Source organism: Sorex fumeus, unplaced genomic scaffold (assembly GCF_029834395.1).
Source record: "Sorex fumeus unplaced genomic scaffold, SorFum_2.1 ptg000045l, whole genome shotgun sequence".
NCBI lineage: Eukaryota > Metazoa > Chordata > Mammalia > Eulipotyphla > Soricidae > Sorex > Sorex fumeus.
Window position 1 is genome coordinate 6,651,178 of NW_026606102.1, and position 12,677 is coordinate 6,663,854.

Genomic DNA, 12,677 nt, shown 5'->3' on the forward strand with positions numbered 1-12,677 from the left:
AGTCATCTGTTCTCGGGCACCTGAGTTGTTTCCAAATTCTGGCTATGTTAATAGTGCTGTGATGAATATACAGGTGTAGATGTCATTTCCACTGTGCTCCTTTGCACCCTCAGGATATATTCCCAGAGTGGTATTCCTGGGTCATATGGAAGCTCAATTTCTAGTTTTTTTAAGGAATGCCCATATTGTTTTCCAAAAATGCTGGACCAGTCGGCATTTCCACCAACAATGAAAGAGAGTCCCTTTCTCCCCACATCCTCGCCAGCACTGGTTGTTCTTATTCTTTTTCATGTGTTCCAGTCTCTGTGGTGTGAGATGATATATTGTTGTTTTGATTTGCATCTCCCTGATGATTAGCAATGTAGAGCATTTTTTTCATGTGCCTTTTGGTCATTTGTCTTTCCTTTTTGAGGAAATTTCTGTAATTTCTTCTCCCCATTTTTCATGGGATTGGAGGATTTTTTTTGTTGTACAACTCTACTAGTGTCTTGTAAATCCTGGAAATTAACCTCTTATCAGATGGGTCACTGTCACTGTCACTGTCCTCCCATTGTTCATCAATTTGCTTGAGCGGGCCCAGTAACATTGTGAGACTTGTTACTGTCTTTGGCATATCGAATACATCACAGGGAGCTTGCCATGCTGACGAGATACTCTCAGTAGTTTGCTGGGGTGTCCAAGAGGGGCAAAGGAATCGAACTCTAGTCAGCCATGTTGGCCATGTGCAAGGCAAATTTCCTACCCACTGTGCTATCACTCCAGCCTATTAGGTAAATATTTTTTCCCATTCTGTGGGCTCTCTCTGTAATTTGGTCATTGTTTCTTTTGAGGTGCAGAAGCTTCTTAGTTTCACGTAGTACCATTTGTTTATGTTTGTTTCCACTTGCTTGATCAGTGGTGGTTCATCCTTAAAGATGCTTTTAGATTCAATGTCATGGAGTGTTCTGCCTATATTTTCCTCAATGTGCCTTATGGATTCACGTCTGATACTGAGGTCTTTAATCAAATTTGATCTGACTTTTGTGTCTGTACTTTAAAACATTAAAAAAATGTTTAATGTGGACAACAGTCACAACTGTTGATACAATTCTAGAGTTAAAATTGATTAGATAACAAAGCCCCAGTATTAAAATCCCTAAGTATCAAAAAAAATCAACATTGATGTGAAAATTGTTAAGCTATTTGTGCCTCGTTGAGCCCCTGGTTGGTTTTGTTGAGTTTGGTTGATTTCTGTCTTACTTCCATCTGATTTGGTGTGCTTCTACTGGACTTTAAGTATTGAAGAATTAGTAAGTGTTGTGCAGCTATACAGTCCAGAGACTTTAAAATCTATGATCTGGGCCAGTGAGTTGACATAGAGGCAGATAGGGAGGAAAGCATGGGTATCAAGGCTTTGGAATGAACAGGGTAGGGGGGAGGCTTCCCACCTCAAATATGAGAAACGCCAGAGTTTTCAGCCTGAGCACTAGTGTACCTGAAATTCTTTTCGGCTTGATGTCTCTGCAGAGAATATTCATGAAGATGTGGCATGACACTCTTGGTGTGACTGCAGCGGTGGGGTATGGATGTGGCTGCCAGGGCATTGGCAGGATGGGTACATCTGATGGGCATCCCTGAGTTTTCAACAGTGGGGGACAGTGTTTTCATGATTTTTTAGCAGCTTGGCATGCATTTCCCAAGAGATTTAATCAGGAGTCAGTAAAGCACAGCTGATGGGTGAGCCAACATGGTGGCTGTATCATTTATGGGCTTTAAAATGCAATATGCAAAAAAATACCACAAGCAGAATCAAAAGATGAATGATCCTAGAAAAATAATTGCAATTTGTGTGCAATAAAAAGGGCTTTTCTCTCTAGCATATAAATAGCTCTTACTAATCAATACAGAAAAGATTACTAACCCACCAGAAAAATGGACAAAGAAAATGTATAAAGCAGTCAAAGAAATGAAAATTTCAGCTGAAGACTTGCTTAAAAGAGTCTTGACTTTTGTATAATAGGAAAAATAAAAATTGCAATAGTATTTATAAACCATTTCCACCTATCAAACTGACAAAAATTGAAATGCTTGACAATACTTCATGCTTTCAAGACTGTGTGGAAACACACACACACACACACACACACACGCACACACACATAACTTGGAGATCACATTTAGCAGTGTTCAGGACTTAGTTCTGGCTTGGTACTCAGGGATTCCTTCTGGTGGTGCTCAGGGGGCCATATAGACTTCTGGGGTTTGAACTTGGGTCATCTGCATGCAAGGCAAGCAGCATATCTGCACTACTATCTCTCTAGAACTAAATTATATATTCATTTATTCTTTGACCATGCAATTACACTTCCAGGAAGCTATACATACATATATATATATATATATATATATATATATATTCTTGTGAAAAAATTGCATTACCATTCTTCACAGAAAAAGATTAGAAATCACCTAAATATTTATGAACAGAGGTTTGTTTAAGTGAATTTATACTGCTAAAGCTTTGTAGGAATTAATATAAAAGATCTTCAATTTACATTTTTAAATGAGAAATCAAGATGTAGAGCAGTGTGCATGGTACATAATGAAAATTTAAAACAGAATAATGATACTTGTTTCTCTAGTCAGCAAAATATATTTGAAAGAATACAGACCAACTTAAGGACAGTGGTAACTTTTTCTGTTGTTTTATGTATTTTCAAGTGAGGTATTCAGGGATTTGAAGATGACAAATTGATATAAAAATTAATTTGAACAGGGAATAATATTTTTAAGTTATATATTTTATAAGATTTATAATTTCTTAATTTAAAGAGAAATATATTAAATTTAAAACTCAGCATCTAAAGTAAGTGAATAAATGAACACTATACTTTCCCTTTATTTTTATGGCTGAAGTTTGGGGTTGCTGAGGCCCATTTCCCAAACCTATTCTGCTTTTCAAGAATCTCAATGGTGCTGTCCTGGAATTTTGTTACCACATAAAAAACTTGAAAAGTCCTTTAAAAATCTTTCTCTCCTACACACACAGACACTCCTACCAGCCTAAACACACACACATATGGTGGCGGGGGAGAGAGAGAAAGAGAGAGGGAGAGCAAGAGAGAGACAGAGAGAGACAGAGAGAGAGAGAGAGAGAGAGAGAGAGAGAGAGAGAGAGAGCAAGAGCAAGCATCTTAAAGATCTAGGACATTGAAATTATCTTGACAAGTGTAAAAATTTGTATTTATTTTTTTACTCTAAGTAGGTAAACTGAGTCATACTAAAATAGTCAATGAGATTTTAAGATCCAAGTTTATTTCCTAAATGATACTTATTGATTGATGTCTTCATCCATGGTAGATATTCCACAAGTACCTGATTATGAATACACCTTAGTTGGTGGTCTTTTCAGTGGTCAATAAAGATCATATATGGATAGAGGTCTCTGAACCTTATGACAACAGATTGAGAATCTAGGGACTTGTCCTATTATGTCCCCAGTGAGCTCAAACTCCTGAGAAAGGGGAGATCAATAGGCAGTTAATGTCAAATCACAATCTTTGGAGGCAATATGGCATGATGGAAAACACATGGAATTTTTTGTAAAAATAATCTGGTTTAAATTCAAGATTTATCCAAGGGTAGATTAGTATACCCTGGACAGGTCTTTTCCTTGTATCAATCAACTGCAAACTTGCAGTATCTCTCCTTCTTACAGGTTCCGACAAAGCCTAAAAAAATCAAACTAGATTTGGAAGCCTTTAAAACCTGCAGGGTTGTGAGAAGGATGAGAAATGGTACATGACAATTTTGTAATGTCAGTCCTGTTCATTCTCTGCATCAGTGGAGCCTTTGAGGCTGGGAAGGACAGTGTTAAATTTCCAGAGCAACCGAAGGAGAGAGACTTGCTTGCCATAAGGGGAGACCAGGACTGATGGTAGGCACTTAACAGCATGTTCCAATTACAGCATTTAAATCTAATTGCATACTCTGTTAATCTCTGTCAGTGCGGCATCATTTAATATCATCACGGCAGCCTCTAATATCGTGAGCAATGTGAGCTGAGCTGAGACTATTGAAAAAGTTCAGTCCCAGGTCTCCATATCCCCTTTAATTCTCTCTGTCAATTATGCCGCAGTCCAGAGTTCAAATAAAGGTCTTGAGATCCGGGGTAGGAACTACCTTTTTTTTTTTTTGAAGTGAAGTCTCCTATAAATATACAGATTATATCAAGAGTCTTAAATTCCTTGCCCTGGTTATTTTTGATGGGTTAGTTGCAGTGACTAGTCCCTGGGGGATAACTTACTATAGGCTTGTTTCAAACAAATATTGTAAATGCAATCTGTTCCGTAGATTACAGTTCTGGAAATAATGTGATACCACTTGCACATGTATTTCTCCCTCCTCTCCAATTCCCCTGGCTCAAATAAAGTTGGGGGAGAAAAACAACAACAGACACCTACTTAGCTCAGTTCTTTTCATAGAGTACGTTTTCCATATTTGTTTATGCTTATTATAAATGGTAGTTTACCAGTGTCAGTCTTTTGGTTTTAGATATTTTAAATGTACAGCTCAAACCATAAAAATCAAACTTAGGGGCACCACCAACTTTATTTAAATCCTGTTTTAATTTGTTGCTTATCCAATTAACAAATATCAGATGAATCCCTTGTGTCTAGATTGGGCTGGACCACGGACCAAGCAACTCTATCCTGTCTGAAAGACCCCTGGGTTACAATTCTGGCTCCATGTTTTGCAAGCCATATGTTTAAGCAATTTTTAAAGCTTCCTGAGATTTAAACTTACTTTTATGTAATATTTTAATACTTTTGCTCCCTGGAAATTTTGTTTGGAGGATTAAGTGAAATAGCATTTATAAAGTATCAGATACAGAATTGGGCAAGCAGTTCCTGAAGAATTATTAACTCTAAGTCAATGGGCTGAGTTCCTTTCATGAATTGTTGACTCATTTAATGTTTCCCTATGGTCAGATATCATTATCCCCCTTTACAGTTGAGACTAAAACATATGATTTTAGAGCTGGGATGAAGGCAGAAGGATTTTAGAACTCGAAATAGGAATCTACAGGTGGGTAATAGAGTTTTTCTAGGAGCACATTTAAGAGCTATTTCTTGACTTCAAGGACTTTCCTTAAAATCTTGAGGAAAGAGACTTACCCAAAGTACTAACTGGTTAGCTGAAGAGCAATGGGAAGTTAAGAGCTCAAAGAAACTTTTTTTTCCTGTAAAGTCCAAAACTTGTTTGTTAGGAAAAAAGCTAAGAAGCTCTCTCTCTCTCTCTCTCTCTCTCTCTCTCTCTCTCTCTCTCTCTTTGGAGTCACACCCTGTGATGACAGTGGTTACTCCTAGCTTTGCATTCAAAAATTACTCCTGGTGGTGCTCAGGGGACCATATGGGATGCAGGAGACCAAACCATTGGCTGAATGCAAGGCAAACACCCTACCCACTGTACTATCAAGATTCTAAACTACATGGTATATAGAGGAGAAAATATGTTTCTCAAGAATTTATTCAGAGATATATGGTCCAGATGCCTGGTTTATCAGTCATCTTCATGTGAGAGGGCTGGACTCAAGGCTATTGTTCCATTTACTTGATCTTGGTTTCCTCCTATCAGGGGACAGAGTGGTACAGTGTAATGATTAAGCTTTTTTGTCACTTTTTCCTGAGGGGGTTGCCAGGGAATTTCTGTTGGCTACAGTTTTATAATATGCAAAATAGGCATATTAATAGAGTTAATGATAACATACACTTGACACTTGTTTAGAATCTGGCTTAGCATATAATGGGTATTTTATTGTGTGAAAGTTTTCATCTATCATCTACTTAGTATTTGTTATTGAATTGACTCTTTGAGATAAGAACCTGCCTTCTGTAGACACTTAGGGTGAGGTTAAGGTAAAAGGTAAAGGCAAAGGCCCTCCTTTGATCATCGATTTGCTTGAGCGGGCCCAGTAACGTCTCTATTGGAGACTTTGTTGTTACTGTGTTTGGCATACCGAATACGTCACGCCAGGCTCTGGCATGCGGGCGAGATACTCTTGGTAGCTTGCCAGGCTCTCCAAGAGGGGCAGAGGAATCGAACTCAGGTCGACCATGTTGGCTGTGTGCAAGGCAAACACCCTACCGCTGTGCTATCACTCCAGCACAGGTTAGGTTACTTACTTGAAATAAATAAGGTTTGTAATTCCATTTGGAATCTTTCAATGGATAGAGGGACCTAGGTGGAGAGAAGGGGAGATAGAAATATAAGCGTAAAATACAAAAAGGATAGGGCAGGATAGGTGTCTACAAGGGGAAGTGAAAAACAGAATGGGGTAAGTGGTGGAGCATTCCATAATTGTTAGTGGAGGTTAGTTTTTCTTTACACTCTTCAATCACGAAGGAGAGATAATTTTGGTCAAGGAAGCTTATTGGGCCATCTTACTAGGTTCAAGGGAGAATACTGTGAAGCCTTGGTAGCTAGTTTTCTTTCAGTTGCTCTTCCCAATGTAATTTCAAACATGTGAAATGTTGCCACATCCTCCTGTTTCCTGTAATTTTAAATAAATGTATTAAGTAATTATCATCATTTTACATTATATAATTATTTATTCTTCTTGATTCAGTTTTTGTTGTATACATATGCACAAATGAGCACACATGTGGGTGGACACACACATACATTATATTGGTGGGGGGGTTGGACGCTATAGGGCCAGGTATTGCAATTAGAAACATAGAAAATTCCAATACCTTCTTTTCATTTTGTTGAGTTTGTTCACTAATTTCCACCACTGTCTTGGGCCTCAGAGGGTTTCATCTGAGAAGTCGGCTGTGAATATTAGGGATGCTCCTTTATAACCAATTTCCTTCTTTGATCCTGCTACTTTCAGTATTCTGTCTTTATGGATTTCATCATTAGGATTAGGATGTGTCTTGGGTATAAATTTCTTTTAGCTGGTACCCTTTGGGCCTCCTGGATTTGGACTCATGCATTCTTCAGCTTTGGGGTCTTCTCAATAATGATAGCTTTGATGGTTAATTTTTCATCAGGGTTTTTTTTTTCTGCTCTTCTGCTACTCCAGTGATTCTTACGTTGTTCCTCTCGGCTTCATTCTGATTTTCTCTTTTCAATCGTTGGTTTATTTTGAGAGTCTTTTCTATCTTCTGCTGTAGACTGGAGATTCTCTGCACCTCATCTTGGAGCTCACTGATTCTGTCCTCAGCAGCTGTTACTCTGCTGCTGAGGTCTTTCAAGTTATTTTTTCATTTCATCTACCAGGTTTTTCCGATTTATCATTTCTGCTTTCATTTTCATGTGCATTTTCCTCATTTCTACTCTTATATCCTCCTGTATTTTATTGGCAGTTCTTTCCATTGTTTCTTTGAACTCCTCATGTACTTAACAGTTTTTCCATTCTTAATTCCTTGTCAGAGGTTATATTGCTCATTATAATTCATTTGGTCATCTGGACTAACTTCTTCACTCATTAAGCCTGGTGGGTTTCTGTATTGCTTTACCATCCTGACCTTTGCAGTTTAGGGTTGTTTTCTGTGTGTTTTTGTGTGGTTAGGAGTCTAGGTTAGGCTGTCTTTGTATGTGTAGGATGAGTTTCAGAGTGGTGTAGAAATGTGCAGCAGCTTCTGGGTTGGGTGGGGTGGGAGTGGGGTGCAGTTAGCTGTTAGGGGAGACTATCTCCTTCAGGGTCTGAACACCTGCCTACTGCCAGGCTGGGCTAGAGGTCCTTCTTTGTTTCAGCTCAGCTCTCTTCCCAATACCTCCTTTTGATTTGCAAATGCTGTACAAGGATTTGCAAAAGCATCTCCCTTTGGCTACCTTCTCTCTGGGTTAGTGAGAAGAATTAACTCCAGGTACATTGGAAGCAGAGATACCTCTTTACATTTGCTGTGACATGATTGGAAGAATCTCCATGAAGTAGTTAATTTTCTTAATTTATATAGACCAAGGCAAATACTGAAGAATCTTGGTAAAGTGCCTTACAACTTGAAACTTCTCCCTGTTTGTTATTTTTCTGACCCCTTATCTATTTGTTTGCAGTTGAAAAGTAAAAAAGGAAAGAAAAAATAAACCTTATGCTAAAAACAAAAACAAAAAAACCCAAAACCTCAAGCAGTGTTTTTCACAAGCAGTAACATATATTTCAAAGGATAGTTATATAACACCAGTAGGGGTTCTTATGGAAAGGCAAAGGTTTTAGAATCACAGAAGAAGAACCTAAGTTCTGAGTTAAATCAACTTATGTTAGAATTTACTTGGATTGTATCTGTTGTGTGCTATTGAATAAAGAATTCTTAGAAAACTCAGAAGAATCTATAATAGAGGTCTAAAGATTGTTGTGACATAGTTCTCATAAAATTCTTGTCATACTGCTTTGTACACACAGAATTGCCACTTTGGGAAGTAGAGTCATCGAATTGCATCTCAGAACTGGAGGCCATAGGAACTTGGCCTTGTTCTTTCACCTTCTAAAGTTAGAAACACTTCCTCAACTTCAAGTCTTCCTTATACACTGTCTAGCTTTTCAGACTTCCTTCCTGCACTTTTAGTTACCCATCGTCACGGTCCTCCCGTTGTTCATCGATTTGCTCGAGCGACCCAGTAACGTCTCCATCATGAGACCTGTTGTTACTGTGTTTGGCATATTGAATACATCACGGGTAGCTTGCCAGGCTCTGCTGTGCAGGCGAGATATTCTCGGTAGCTTACGGGGCTCTCTGAGAGGGGCGGAGGAATCGAACTTGAGTCGGCCATGTTGGCCGCTTGTAAGGCAAACGCCCTACCGCTGTGCTATTAGCCTGAAATGTTACCTACTAAAAGTTACTGAGAGAACATTCATATAACTCTTATTCTAGTATATTGGTATATTTGTTTTATTTTTAGTTGTTGTTGTTCAACTATTACTGTGCCAAATATATAAATTTAACTTTGTCACAGATACATTTGTATAGGAAAAAATAATATATTTGGATTTGATACAATCATCACTTTTAGTTATTTATAGGAGTTTTTGAAATATACTCCCAAAGGTTAAGTGTGGAACAAATTGCTGTAAAGTCCTGGCTACACACAGAACACTCCGCATGTATGATATGGTATTCTCCAAGAAATTAGGGCACTGAACTTCTTGACTAAATAAGTAAAGGTGGGATATGTGGACAATTCACTTTGAAGAAAGAGTTAAATGGGGTGTATTATGTGGAATGTTAACCATTTCCCTGTTATAGTCAGAATTTTTTTCCACAAAATGAAAATGGTTGCTCATTGTCCAGATGAAAGTTTTCTATGTTTAAGATATACCTCTGGGATCCCACGGTTTGGAGGTGGAAGTAACAAATGATATTGGAAAAGGGCATATCACATCTATTATTGTGAGTTTTCAGGAATAATGGAAAATCTTGTTTGCTTCTAGACCTGGAGTTTAGGAAGAAGTGGGCAAAGAAATATTGGTCTGAAAGTCTTTAGAGACTAGTATAGGATTATGAAGCTATGGGTTGCTGTTAGACTAGGATGTCCCCACATCTCCTCTGAATGCAGTTAGGTCCATGTTGACTGAAAAAATTAGGGGTCAACATATGTATATCTCAGATGAATATACAAAGGAGGAGAAAATTGGCAGTGAGAAAAAGAAGTGTTAAAGAAAAGAGAGAACTTGTGTGCCCCTCATTTTCTCCTGTGAAATAGTTGGCTTTCCTACTCACTTCCACTCCAATATTAGTCATGGAGGAGAAAGAGAAATTACAGGAACATGATAAAGGATGGCCAGAAGTGAACACTCCACATGCCTCAATTTTTTTCCTTAGTGATTTCCTGCAATTGCTTAATGGAAGACTCAGAGATGCAACATGATGATGTCTGCATGGACTTGAATAGTAACCTGAAATGCATCACAAAGTCACATCACAAAAGGATAAACCAGTTTGAATAATTATAAGGACCACGGTATTTATTGTTAGATAGTGACTTGAAACTTTAAAGTGTCACTGCCTATTTCCCCAACTCCATCTCTTCACAACATTTGATGGTGGAGGTGGTGTTTGATTTATGCAAAACAATTATCGTATAAATAAAATGACAAAATTATGAAAGATCATGTGGGAGTGACAAGTGCATGATTATGAAGGGGCAGAATAAGGATGCAAGAACTAAGATGTAGTGGGATTTGGTGTGTTAAGAAATGTAATATTAAGAGATGTACTATTAAGAGATGTAATGTGTAATATTAAGATGTGTAATGCTGAGTAAGAGCTCTTTAGAAAGAAAAGCTTTGATGTGTAGCTCATGCCAGTTCCTGATGTGTAAGGACTCTTGTTATGGCTAACCTCATGATGATTACAATATGAAGAGCTGAGAAGAAATTTTTTACCAGTGAGTTAGTTCAGTTCAATCCACTCCAGCATGTGTGTGTGTGCGTGTGTGTGTGTAAAAGAAGGGACTACTGACAAAAATGTGAAAGGATGAAAGGATGAGTGGAACTGACCAGGGAAAGAAATATCGGGAGGATATCATTCCTGACAGGAGAAGAGAATGAACAAAGCAACTAGATCTGGAACTGTACAGTTCTTTTGGAGAATGCTCTGCAGTGGTTCTCAAGAGGCCAGAGGCCCTTTCTGGCAATTCTAGGGCAACCAGACAGGTGATCAATGAAAGGGCCAGCTGCTGCGTGGGTCCTGAGAATTACTGGGCCACACTGACAGTACTCTAGAGGTGTTTAGGCTGTTACAGTAATACTTTGGGCCTTTAGGATTGCACTGGACATGAAGTGTCAGAGAAGGACCCAGGGTTGGCCATGTAAAAACCACGTGCCTTAACTCTTGAATTATCTGTCTCTTAAAGCTGTCTAATTCTTAAGGACAGAAGCATCTAGCACACATAGTTGTTATGAATGGCCCACATGGGTTTACAGGTATGTTTTTTTGTTATTGGTTCTATAAATGATGTGTATGTTACTCAAATAAATTCCAACAGCTGTTGCATATTTGCATATAATCTGTTCATTTCTTTGACTCATCCTTTGTCAAATACAATGAACATTTATTAAAACCTAGTTCATGTTGGCTAAGAACTAGAATTTAAAGGTGGGCATTACATATTCCTTGTCCTTGAAATTACTGTAATGTAGTTGGGAGTGGTATAGACATAGAGACATTATAACACAGCATGGTGAGTGCACTGTTTAAGATGGGCATCTTTATTATTAGCAGTAGCACAGTGGTAGGGTGTTTGCCTTGCATGCAGCCAACATGGCCGACCCAAGTTCGATTCCTCCGCCCCTCTCAGAGAGCCCAGCAAGCTACCGAGAGTATCTCGCCCGCTAGGCAGAGCCTGGCAAGCTACCCGTGATGTATTCGATATGCCAAACACAGTAACAACAAAGTCTCCAATGGAGATGTTACTGGGCCTGCTCGAACAAATCGATGAACAATGGGAGGACAGTGAAAGTGATTTTTTAAAAAATTTTATTGAATCATCATGAGAAAGTTACAAGCTTCCATGTTTTGGTTACAATCACACAATGATCAAACAACCATCCCTCCACCAATGCACTTTCCCCACCACCAATATCCCCTGTATACCTTTCCTTTCTCACCTTTCCCCTGCCTCCATGGCAGACAATATTACCCATACTCTCTCTCTACTTTGGGGCTTTATGGTTTGCAATACAAATACTGAGAGGTTATTGTGTTTGGTCCATTATCTACTTTCAGCACACATCTCAAGACAGGCATCTTTTAATAGGGTTTTTGGTAGGTTGATTCATAGATCCCAAAGATGTTCATGCCTTAATTCCTAGACCCTGTGAATGTTACTTTACATATGGTATTTGAATATGAGGTTAGGAATCTTGAGATAAATTTATAAATCATCCAGGATTTTCTAGGTGCCTTGAAAGTCATCACATAGGTCCTCATCAAAGAACAGAAAAGGAAGGAGGAAAACAGAGGGCTGGAAAAAACACTGTCTCTGGCCTTGAGATGGAGGAAAGGACATTGAACAGAGATACCTCATCAGATTTTAGAGTCTGGAAAAGGCAAGGAAGTCAGGAAATGGGAGAAAAAGACTTGTCCCTTAGAGACACTTGAAAAGAACACAGCGTTGTCCCAGTTGAACATTGACTCAGTGTAACTGAGTTTGAACTTCTGACCTCCAGACTACTGGTGTTGTTTTAAGCCCTACATATGTACTAATTTGTCACAGCAGTTATTGAAAACTAAAATAGGGGGTTAAAAGGTGCCCATAGCACAGAATGAGTAAGAATCTTGATATTCATATCAGATTGCCTCTTCTATAACCATGGCATTATTATCCGTTATTATCTTTCAAAAGTTCTGTAATTCTGGGCAGGTAGCTAACTGCTTTGAGCCCCGTTTACTCATTTTTAAAGTTTACACTCACTTAGTCCTACTTCATAGGTTATATTGTGTACTGCCTTTGTTTGTGGACATACTGGACAAAATATGCCCTTGGCAACTACGCACTTCTCTTGAAGGATCACGTTTGTTTCCTGTTCTTCTGTGCTCCCTGATCTAGCTGCTCAACTCTCAGCTTGGTGGCTAGAACTGAATAAAGGAAGACCTGACCATTTCTTTATTTATATTATGATTATGATTATGATTATTATTAATTTTATTTATCACCGTAAGGAACAGTTATAGACATAAAATTTCGTGCGTACA